Source organism: Argopecten irradians, unplaced genomic scaffold (genome assembly GCF_041381155.1).
Source record: "Argopecten irradians isolate NY unplaced genomic scaffold, Ai_NY scaffold_0087, whole genome shotgun sequence".
Classification (NCBI taxonomy): domain Eukaryota; kingdom Metazoa; phylum Mollusca; class Bivalvia; order Pectinida; family Pectinidae; genus Argopecten; species Argopecten irradians.
The window spans coordinates 3976-17094 of NW_027187554.1; the positions used below are offsets into that span (position 1 = coordinate 3976).

Sequence of the window (13119 nt, forward strand, 5' to 3'; positions counted from 1 at the left end):
ATTTCTTCTCAATAACCAAGAGGCCAAGGGATTGACATTGCGGACTGTGGCATGCTTTGATGTGAAGGGTACCATGCATGTTTGTTTGCAAAATCTGAATGACCTCGACCTCATTTAGGTTACATTTGTCAAATAGGCTAAAATTTCATGAAAAATTCTGAATATGACCAAGAGGTTGCAGGAACCTTGATATTAGGTCTGTCAGCCATGCAAAGGTTGAAGGGCAGGACAATATTATTTGTACGAAAAACCTGTAACCCTCATTCAAGGCTCCATTGTTCAAAATGATTGACCTTTTTTTCAAGGTGAATAAGGTAGGGTTAGAAGGATTATTTGTGAAAAATTTCTTCATTTGTGATGAAAATCTACAAAACGTTTGGCTTTTACGTACTCTGATATTTTGGTCCCGTCCGTGTAGTAGAGTTTGCCATTTTTCTAGAGTTTTGATTTTAAGATGTTTCCAGGTTTGTTCTCTTGACATGAACTGTTGATATTATTTCTTAGGTTAAAATGAATTATAGTTAAATTGTACTTTAGAAATCTATAAACACTTGCATCTTCCTACTTGTCATCAAATTTGGGTATTGTGTATTCATCTTCACAAGATTTATTTTCTCGTACTTCTGTGTACTTTGTGACCATGTTGTATCTACACATCATGGCCTTGTTACGGGCTGTTGTGACTTATGTGATTTTTGTCTCAGTCTTACATGGACAAATTGTGTCTATTTGTGGACTGTTGTATAACTATGCCAAGAACGCACTGTTCTATTTGTGAACTTTTTTTTAACCACTTCTACGTACTGGTGTGACGTAAGCGGGTGTCGTTGTTGGTCTCACACTTTCTGGTATATATGGTTCTCACATTTGGTGTCGTATGTGTGTCGCATCATCTTACATGACACTTGTGGTTGTGAATTTTTGGGATCTTACATTTGTCTCTCACTTATTGTCAAGCTCAGGGTGATAAATTGTGACTTTGGTTTATCAACATTTAAATGACAGGTGTCCCTCATCTCACCTTTATTATGGGACGTATTGTTTAAATATACGTGTCAATTGGGACGTATTGTCTGTGTGATGGAATTTTGGTGTTTTTTTGTTTAAAATCTACTTCTTACCTGTCTATGACCCCCTATATGTTTGGTGTGACTTTTGTGGTATCTTTTGTATTTCACTACATGACCTTGAATGGATTACCTAATTAGACCTATGTAATGCTTTTAGGACCCGTTTTCGATCGAAACGAAGGTGCATTTACCGGATCTTTTTGAGAATGTGATCTGTACACAGGGCTCTCTTAGGACGTAAAATTGATCGAATAAATTATTCGATTTCTCCAACCGTCACCCGTCATTTTTTCTAACCAACGCATGGTCGCTAATTAGACCAGTGATAACATTCATAATCGTTTATAAGTTGATCTTTGGAAAGAATACTTACCGATCAGGACTCGACTTCAGTTTTTGTCGAATTTCATGGTGTTTCACTTTAGTTTAACTGTTGCTGTTATTCTTCCTTTGACACTGCATTGGATTGTTGTTAAATAAAGAAGATGATGAAATAAGTTATATTTAAACAAACTCAGTGAGGGTATAATTATGGCATTATTATTCATGCTTTTGCGTATTTTTACAATGAAAACAAATTGAGATAGTTCATGCGATATCTTAAACAGTATTTTAGCCATTTGGGCAAAGCACTGTGCCGCTTTAAAATAAAAAGCGTCTTCGTGTATGGGGACGTCATAATACTCGACGTTCATTTTTTTCAGTTCTATGCAATAAACCTAACCTGAAACTTCTAACCAATGAAATGAGTGTAACAAATAAAATTATTAGTCTACATTTAATTTAAACAATATGTGTGGATCAAAGAGTTGACAAGCCAATTCAGCATCGCTTTCAATGATTTCTAACTTCTCAAACATTAGGGCGAACAGCATTTGTTCTCCCTATGTCAATGTTCGCCCAAACTCGTTTTTATAAACGGATTGAGTTCGCCTTATGTCGGAATCGTCGGATATGATAGATAATAATATAATATTGGCAATAGATCACTCAAAAACCAATAAAGGGTTTACCTTTGCGGAAACTAATCTCCGCTTATCTTCACTGTCACTGTCAGGAATAGAAGTGGGATAACTCTGTGCTGTCGGAACCTGAAATTGCATAAACAAATAGAGACATCAACAGCAAAGTAAGTTAATAAAATTCCATTTTGTTTTATCTCAACTTACCCAAAGGCATACAAAAGGCATGTTGCAGCAAAACTTACTACAACAATGTACATGTAAAGTTCTATCAAATGGCGAGTGAATATACTGATCATTAGCACAACTTCCAGAAAATAAGACGGAAACTTGATTTGTCATCAATATTAATAAGTCGACCCAGATATAAACTCTTTTAGGTACATTATTGACCCGGTTTTGAAAATACTTGGTATGTCGGGGAGGTGACGATCTCGAGCAGAAGACATTTACACTTTCGGGGTACCCTTGTCCGATTACTCCTCGTTTTTTACGGGGTCTCTCACAATGCATATCTGAATATTTTGTTCTTGTTTTAAAGCTGCGGTTTTTTTTCTATTATCGATTTCGTTGATATGTCGATAGTCTTTTGTTGTATCGTGACACGTGTTAGTATATCATTATACACTGGGTAGTTTTCCATTCAAGATTAAAAGCTCAATGTACATGTCAATTCTTCGAAACTTAATGTTTATGGATTATAATGTAAAATTTTACCCTGTACATGATATTTCGGGCTACAAAACCAATTTATCAAAAATAATCATTTTACGTATTAAATAGAAAACTAGGAGTACGAGCTATCGGACAGAATACCCAATAGTTAAGATTGCAATAATTGCTGCCACAATTTTAAATTCATTTCAACAAACAATATTGGAGAGAATTGGTTTTTAGCAAAGTTCTTATACAGAACGTTCGACACATTTTGTAGTTTTCGTCGCAGTGATTGATTTTTGTTTTAGTATTTGTCCTTTCCATTTTTAGACACGTTGATGTTTGCTGAAAAAAAAGTGAAAAAAATGTTCAAAAAAGAGACTACATAAAAAGACGATGTTTTTTATTTTGGCGTTAATAAAATAATACAGAAAATCTACCAAAACGCAAAATGTTGTAAATTTCTTCTGCTTGTATCATCTTTCAATTTGTTTTTCCAAAATGTATATTTAGGGTTTTTCCCTGAACATTGTGCTATGCCTTGTAGAGCTGTCGTGAGGTAGATCAAAGATAAAGATTCGGCTCTATTGTATCCCCCCCCTCCCGCCCCCCTCCCCCCACATTTCTTTATGAATGTAACCATTACTTAGTAATATCAAAGATCTATTTATTTAAATCAAAGGGCCTGAAGGGCCTGAGAGCGCCGTAAGCGCTTTTGTGGATAATATTCATTATCATGGGAAAATTATGGATCAATATCCTTTGGTAATTTTTTGTCAAAAAGAAAAGATATGGAACATATTAGCCAGAGTTTTATTGTATTGGGCTTTTGTATAGTTTTTAATGTATTCATTTACTTAAATGGTAGATTAACAACAATAATAATTAGACTTCTATTAACCATTTGTATGGAAATCCACGCACATTATAAATCATTCATTTTCTATTTGGAAATACAATGTTTCCACTTCCACATTACGAGTATTTTATAAATTGAGGGATCAATTTTCCATCCCTGGCCCGATTTAAATGTAGTAGGCTCCAAAGTTTCCTTATATAGAAATAAAATAATAGTGGTAAAATACCGTCTATGGCCCTTAGCTGCAAAAAATATCACTTGTATGAGAAAACCTTTTAACATGTAGTCTGCATTTAAAAAAAATGTACAGCAGAAGCAACATAGGAACTAACTTTTTACAGCGAATGAATTTAGAAGTAAATTAGTCTGTACAATACATCCAAACCAAAAAAGGGAGACAACTGTAAAATAGATACTCCAGAGAAGGATGATAGCAGAGAGGCGCTACGCCTCAATAAAATGATGCAAGTCAGGTAGCTTTCATTAGATCTTAGTTAAGGTTAACTGGGAAATTGAATATGGCGACTGGATTGCGCTTGATGTTTCTCAGAAATTTATCGTGTTTCCATCTCATATTTTCTATTTACCTTTGATGCTGCAATCCATTTTGTGTGTTTTAGTCACAGAACTACTTATAGTTGCATTTTTACGAGTCGCTTGTAGGGTACCTCCTGCTTTGGACAGCTCCTAAAATTGACACATGATTGTTAATGTCGACATTTGTGTCATTGTCGAAGACTTACCCCTCCTGTTTAATGCATTTTTTTATGTTCATTTTTGAAGCAAACACGTCTTTTGTTTTTGGGATTACCACTTTAACTCTTCACGATTAAGCTTGATGATTTATACGAATGAACTCAAATTCTTACCCCGGATCGACTGTGTACATTTGGCGATAGTGCATTGGTCACCTGTCCTGTACTTTCCTCCTCTGTCGTATTGTCATCTCGAGCTTGAATTTCATAATAATAATATAATATAACACTTCTCAGTAAACAATGATAAATCGAGATACCGTTAATTTACATTAAGAGATATTTTAACATGTCTGATTCTTGATATCAAGGTCATAATATATTTTTATCACATAATCCGCCTGTTATCCAGTGAAGTCGCCCGTGTAATATTTTTTGCATATTACACTAGTGTAATAATATAACCTAGAGCATTTTTCATTGGCTTTCCCATTCAGGAATCGATTGTGACGTCATGATCTAGACAATGACATGACGTCAGGAAGTGTGAATGGCTAAATGGCGTACAAAATGGCTGCCACCGCTTGATTCAGTCATCGTCATTTTGACTTTAAAACCCGTCAAAAAGTAAAATTTCTGAGTTATGTGATAAAAAGTATCTTAAAATTTGTTTTCATTTATCATATGAGAGATTTTATGAAAACTCGTCTCGAAGTTTTAACTTTTGCTCGCCAGGGCTCGCAAAAATATAAAAACTTCTAAGACTTGTTTCATAAAATCTCATATGAAATGAAAACTCATCTAAGATCCTATATACAAGACCCTATTATCGTATTTGAACATTGACAGATATGACACGGAAAAGCTTTTCACTATTGGATTCTGCCATTTTGTAAATCTATAGCGTAGTATGCAATATTTTGCTATGTAAAATTTTTTTCTAACGTTTTGTGATTGATGTTAAAAACTTACCAGATTGTCTTATCAATGTTGTCAAGGAACCTGCCGACTTTGGTCATCTCTTGAATGGCTAAAAGGACACTGATACACGTTCTTGTTTATTTCCTCAGTAATGCCCCATATGTCTGTAAAAAGCTTGTCTTTCGTTTTCTGGTATATCAAGAGATGCATAGATAGTTGCAGCTCTGTGTCTCTTTTGACGTCTCGCTGTTATCATAGATTGGAGCCCAGCAGAGTTACAAACACTTTGAACAGCATGCCATCCTTTAATATGTTCAGATGAACTTTGCATATTTGGAAATAAGAAATGTTTTTTTTCGGATCTATACCCACACTACATTTACCTAACGTCTGTGTCAGCCAATACACGTTAATCCGTTTCGTACAATCATTCCGGAATCAACAGAGGCGCACCATCTGTGATATGTTTTTTTCCCACACTGATACGCAATTTTAAATTTTCCAACAAGTTGTTTCTCAAGTGGATCTGCGATAGAATTCAACAGCAGCAAGAGTCAACCTACGGGGTATCCACTCTTCTTTTTCTGCATCTTCCCATTCCTTTAGAAGTAGCCGACTTGGCTCACCTCCCCTTCTAGCATTAAATAATGTCAGACGACAAACGAGCAAGTCGCGCAATGTTTTAAAATCATGTTTAGAAAGCATTTTATATGGATCTAAGAGTTCGGAGATCCCGTTTACAACATGAGACCGCAGTTGTTGCACTTGAAGTTCTTCCGGTAAGCGTTTTGGTCTTCTCAAATCCAACTGGCGTGCTTTCACGTTTGCATATTCTGCGTCGCCAAACATCGACGGCCAAAAATATGACAATATGGTAGAGAAGTTATCCACTTCGTTCGCTGATTTGTCATCGTGATTTAATAAGCAATACCCCTTCAAAGTTTTGGCCGCCCTCTTAAGGAGATATCCGATACCTGTTTTTAGTCCTGATTTGATTTTGCCCTCATCACATTTTGTGACATTTTCAATGGCTTCCTGTAGATATTTGAAATGCCTTCGCGACAGCATATCTGCACTTGATGAAATGTCTTGTTTGTGGGTATCTGCTATTGATTTGAATTCAAGAAACAGCGTTCCAAAACGCCTCATATCACTCATTATTTTTTCCCTCAGTTCTGCCGTTTTTTCTTTTCTGTTCATAACCCGTTTAAAATTCTGTCGACCTAGTAACTTGATAAATTCGTCCTTTTGACACAGTTGCCCAACAACGTCTTGTCTAAATTTTGACAGAATCCGTAATTTGAAGTCGTCTGATTCTTCATATTCTTCGATCATAGAGAGAGTTAATGATATTGGAGGAGTTGTGGTACTTTCGGCTTGCAAACATTTTGCTTTGTGCTTATAAATGCTACTTGCATCATAAAAACCTTTACACAGGGAGCAAATTAAAATGTTTTTTCTCGCCTTGTCGTCGTTCTTTGTGATATAGTGTCTGTCGTTTGGCCTCTGTTAAGGTTTTGTCTGACATGAGTAATTGGTTGGCTTTGAAAATCCCATCCTTTCGAATTTTGTCAAATGCCCTCTGCTGTAAAGACATTGGTAACGACAATGCGTTCTTAACACTCTCCTCTTCAGAATGCTTTCGTTTTAAGTGTAGACTTAATTTTGACTGTAATTTTCCACAAAAAAAGCAAGGACGATAAGGCTTTTTCGTTGATGTTTTGACGCCACTCGTACCTGATTTTTGTAATTGTGCAATCTGATCTGAATGTTTTGTCACATTTGTAGATTCACCATCGTCGTTAGCTTCGGTGCCAGATTCTGCACTTTCAGGGTTAGAATTGTTACTATCCGAAGCATTTATGTCCGTACTATCACAGTCTTGTTGCTCTGGAGACAGTGTCGGTTCGCGTGAACGCTTTCGTCCATATTTGTTCTGTGGTTTTGAATGTTTCGTCCCTTTTGTACTAGACGGACCATCGCTGTTAGACTCTGTGTCGGCTTCATCACAGGTAGGGTTAAAGTTGATCCTTGAATCCGAAGAATTTATGTCCATGCTAGAGTTAGAATCAACATTAGGCAACTCACGGCCATCTTGCATCGGAGACAGTGTCGGTTCGCGTGAACGCTTTCGTCCATATTTGTTCTGTCGTTTTGAATGTTTCGTCACTTTTGTAGTAGACGGACCATCGCTGTTAGACTCTGTGTCATCACATGTAGGGTTAAAGTTGATCCTTGAATCCGAAGAATTTATGTCCATGGTAGAGTTAGAATCAACATTAGGCAACTCACAGCCATCTTGCATCGGAGACAGTGTCGGTTCGGGTGAACGCTTTCGTCCATATTTGTTCTGTGGTTTTGAATGTTTTGTCACTTTTGTAGGAGAGGGACCATCGTTGTTAGACTCGGTGTCATACATGTAGGGTTCTTCGATCGCTGAGTGAGAAGTTGATACTCAAATCCATTTTGTCCATGTTAGAGTAAGACATTTGCAACTCACAGCCATTTGATTGATAGACATTGTCGGTTCGTTGTCTGAATAGACACCTCTCATTCGCTTTCGCGTCCATATTTGTCCATGGTTCGTTTTTTTGAATGTTTTGTCACTTTTGTAGGATACCTCCCTTATCATGCGTTGTTAGAACTCGTGTTTGCTTCTTCGCCATCGCTGAGTGAGAGTTGATACTTCAAAATCCGAATACTTGCTTATTTTGTCCATGTTAAGAGGTAAGACTTGTTTTAGATTGCGATTGATACCCATTGTTCGGTTTGTATAAAATCTCACTTCGAATTATTGCAAATTCCAAAATAATTTTCGTTTAATAATTTTTTTATAAATGAATGATGAATGGTGAATAGATCGAAATCGAATAGCCCATATCCCTTATCATTTGAATGTAAAGGTAGTGCACGTTTTAAGATAAATTGTTTAATTTTCGCCTCGTTCGTGAGGACTTCTTTACTTAGTATCAATATTTGAACTCAAAGTATTACCTCCAGATATTAACTTTAAGGCTAAAGGGTGTCAAAAACAAGTTGCGATGTGAGAATATTTACTTTGATTTAAAATACCCTTACTTGATATACGAATTATTTCGATCGTTTTTTAGTTTATTTAATTGGTAAGTTGATGAAAATGAATATAAATGAATCCAGATGAGATAAATGGAATGAATGTAAGACTCAATGATTGATTATTTAACTTTCTGAAAATGATTTTGATCCTTGCACATCAAGTCCATCACAACGGAACAGGGTGTCAATAATCATTGATGTGTGATTTTTGTGTAGTTTGAACGTTACCTCTCACCAGTCTTCATACGAATTAATTTCGATCGTTTCTGCTATTTTAAGTGGTAAGGTTGATAAATAAAATCACAGCTTAAAACAATGGAATAAAAAAGTGATTGATTAATTTAACCTGAAAAGCTGAATTGATGCGTAATCTAATAACAATCTGTAGACATAGTGAAGGTAGAGAAAGGTTACATTTCAGAATATTTGACGACTGTTAGTTATTATGATGCTACTTCTCCCGAATATAAGGTAATTTCTATGATTACAGGTAAACTCGCCTCATGAACTACCATCTGCCCAGAAATGCAAGGTGAAGCTCAAGAACTTAACCCAACGACTTAGGTGTTAGCCACAATTTTCGACCCTTTTTCAGCTTTGGGATGTTTATCTGGAAAATACATTTAAACAAGTACATATATATGTACAGGTTCAATGAAAGAACGTTGATCTTAGCGAATGATTCTTCCTACACACTTTCTGAATTGTCCCGAAAGGAAGTTTTTTACATGACAATCAATAATGATATTCTTGTCGGTAATCCCTTCAGTTTTTAAATCTGAGAATTAACGGAAACTTATTTTCTTTGTTAAATCCTAGAGTTATCGGAGCATAAAAATGACAACAGATAAGAATATCTCTTGACCAAGTTATCTAAATATAAAAAAAAAAACAAACCAAAAACAAAAAAAAAAAAAAAACTTCCAAACCTTCAGGACAGCGTTTTCCTGATAAGTCCCCTTCCCATGGATTGTTTTTTGCGTGTAGCCTCTTTTTAGGTCTGCGGGGATGACGTGGATGAGTGTGAAACAGACCCGGAGTTTTCTGTATTGTGAGTAGAATTTTCCTTTGTCTGTGTAGAATGAACTTTTAGACCGCGTAAAGTGTTGCAGAGTAACGGCATTATGGGTTTAGAATTGAACTCCTGAGATAGCCTTTTTTGTTTACGAGACTGTTCCCTTGTTTTTTTCTTCCGAGAAGCCTGTTGTCCTTAATAAAAAATATAATGTAATCAATATTGACGTTTATTGTATGTAAAAACGGATTAATGTGATATACAAACGTATAATAAAGAGTTATGAAAAATAAGGTTTGTAACTCAAAGTTATACACCAGAAATATAATTTAGAAGGCCGTTTATTGTCCACAGCAAATATAACCACTCGCGTGTCTGTTTTAACAAAGAGAATAAACAAATATTGTAATTATATTAATCAAGCTACAAAAATGAATTAACAAATATTGTAATGATATTAATATATGCTACAAAAAATGAATGAAAGTATCCATAATGCTATCCATCTTCTTCGTTCGTTTATAGCTTAAGGATTTTAATTCATGTTGGAGGTCAATTTTCAACATTATTGTTTAAGATCTTTTTTTTTTTTTAAAATTTTTTATCGACATTTTCCAAGAAGCCACGGGGAGCAAGATTTCAAGGTTTATATCGTTAATATTAATTTATTGTGGTCAAGGGAAGGGAGCATGGCATAAATATCGCAAAGTAATAACAAATCCACTAGGTTAAACGAGGGTCGGGGAGGGAAGTTAGGAATAATTTTGGTAGTCAAATCAACGTATATTAACAACAACGCTGAAATACATTACTTGTGATTCTTTCTTTGAATTTAAAACGAAACCATCCGACAAAAGGAACGAAGGTTGATAACGATAATATGCGTCCAAATTTGTTGTTTATACAAAATACATGTATGTGCTTAAACAACCCTTGTTTTTGTCTTACTTCATATATTTCATTCCTTACCAGTCTCCAAGGTAAATTTGGTCACGCCGTAGTCATATCTTATCTCCAGCTCTGGTGTTATTTGTTTTGCTGCGTATAGACAGAGATGAGGCGTTTCATTAAAAACATCTAGTAGCATTACACCATTTTTCTGTGGACCACTGCATCATTTGCGTATCTGCACTTTCTGTATTTTCTTTAAAGTAGCGTCCCACACTGAAATATAACATTTTACTGTTACTTTGTAGGAACATGTTCCGTTTACTTCATTCGGGCAGGCAATGATATTTGTATGGGTAAGGCTTTTCTTTCTGCAAAATTTCATTGAAATCCAGGGGGGTTCTAAGGGGTTTTGGAGAGGAAAGTCAAAATGTGAATTGTTTAGCGTGACGAACGAACGCCTCGATGACGGACAACAAGCGATTAGTAAGATAGCATTATATTTGAGACTTCATCTCGGGGCTTATTTAAACTAAGCTTAGCGCTTTCCCTTTCCAACGAAAAAAAAACAAACTAAGCTTCATCGGATATAACTCGTTTCTCTTCTTTTTCCCGTTCTTCTCCGTAATGAGGTCGCCGGTCCTAGAAAAATGAAGCATTTCATATAAAGGGCACGTTAAAATAAGAAATTATAAATTGGTTCAATGTTCGAAAAAAGGGAGAAGAAGGAACACAAAATGTAGATTTGCACTGATACCTCCTTGAAAAGTAGTACAAAGAAAAGTATAGATCAGGAAAAAAACCCAGAATAATTACCTAATAAATCAGTGGACATGAAATCCCTTGCGACGCCCTCTTTGTTCAAATATTTTAACGATTCCTAGGTTCTATGTTAATGTAGAGGTTACCAAAGGCCCCTTTTACTTTCCTGGAAACCATATTTACAAAGAGCATTAAAAAAAACAATAAGCCCATTTACCTTAAACGATCATCTGAGTTATGAAACATTAAAAACTAGAACAAAGAGCATATAAAACACCAGGAAAAATGTCAGACATAAATGCCACCCGTTCATGTGAAACTATATTGGTGTTGACTTAATGCTGATTCTATTTTGCTTCACATTATACATTGGCATACCAAAATTTTCTTATGTAAGAAATAAAACAAACTTTGAACCTTTCCTTTTTACCCCCGAATACTTTGAGCGTTGGTCCAGTTGCCGCCTCATTCTATAATTATTTTGCTGGACCCATTGTCGTTGACAAGAGCCATTATAGGCCTATAAACGCACACATGACCGGGTAATTATTTGCACAATACCTTAAACACAGGCCCCAGGTCGAATCGGTATTTATTTCTTATCTATGAGGTATACTTTTTCATTTATGCATATCTGAAAAACCCCAGAAAAACTAAAGTATATAATACTCGTCTTGATTGTCGTTATCCCCAGAATTAGGGCTTCTTTGTGACATTTGTAAAATAACATCCTATTTCGATAAAAATAATTTACTTTGACCTGTCGATTTAACAGTTTTTTGGACAAATATTTTTCATTTAGCATTCAACAAGTGTAATATTCCGGTTGTTACCTAAGATTAAAATGAAAGATCAGAATAATTCTGATTGGCCTAGGGCCCATTGCCTCGATGTTTTGAGTCGGGACGAAGATGGGGTGAAATCTAGCTGTTGATATCTAATTGCATACAATGAAAGGAGTTGCTTGGTTTGCTTGGTTGTTTTAATTTGGTCATCAGAATAATGCAATTCAACAAATCACCTGAACAAACCGATAAGGTATGCCGATGTCCAGAGCGGTAAACCAACAATGTATGTCCGAGACAAGTGTAGCCTAACGAAAGTTATCAAAAATTAAATTTATATTCAGGGTCCGTTGTCAACTAATATGTTTGAAGGAAAATGCAGTAATTTGATTCATATGGCAGTGTAAAACATCGATGAAAAATGTGGGGACAGTACTAAGTACCGGAAACGAGCAGAGTTCGAATCAATCACTGGAAAGAGTTTTTTTCGGGAATAAAATTACAATGAAATATGAATAAATTTCGGCCGACGCGTAATTAACGGGCCCCTTAAAAATAAACTTATAGTATTCGTTATATATTCAAGATACGATCAATTAACGATGTCGATTTGATGAAACAACATTAAATATTCTTCAGTCATTTGATGTTGCACACGATCTTTGTATAAACCTTGACCATAGTCATTGGGCCTTACGAAAAAATATTGTGTGTTTCCATCATCAGGAGCAGTATTTAACAGGCCTTTTAAAATATCGGTAAAGAATATCCAGAGAAATATAACACTTTCGCCCCCCGCTACCTGAATAGAAGCATGAAAATAATGAAAAAAAAATCAAAAGCCTAAAACTATTTGCTTTCTTGCCGTTTATTGAACTTTGAACAAAGGACACCTGTGTGTGGGACTCGCCACTTTGAATTAATTTGGGGACTATGAGTCAACATAAACATGTAAATTAGTAGCAGGAGGAAGAAAAACCCAGGTTTCTTCTGACCTCAAGAAACTCATGCATTGGACAATATGATAGGATACATTCGACGAATTTGATACTTTTGTCTTGCTATGAGACTTAATTAGTGATCTTATGTTATTTATATGGTTGAATAGGATCCAGAAGAATTTCAGTCACATGTGAAGCATGAATTGGCATGTTTGTTTTTGAGTTGGTAGAGAATTATTTTTAGGAGTGATGAAGTAATCAGAGAATTTTTTGTAGATGATTGAGAAAACAGCTTTCAAAAAATACCAGTGAATAACCAAGCATGTAAAGATATGACTAAAACGGGGTAAAGATGGGTTGAAACATATAAGGAGAGCTTCGAACAAAAAATCCTAAGAATTCATGCAAAATAGTTTTAGGTGTGGAGACACTAAAAACAACAAACGAAAGTTGGACGTACCCATCAGCACCTGGTGTGACATGAAGTGA

At 35.5% G+C, this 13119-nt stretch overlaps 1 pseudogene; it reads right to left on the bottom strand.

Moving 5' to 3' along the window:
• Positions 1-2083: 2083 nt before the first annotated feature.
• LOC138311691 (uncharacterized) lies at positions 2084-10341 on the bottom strand (annotated as a pseudogene).
• Positions 10342-13119: the final 2778 nt, after the last annotated feature.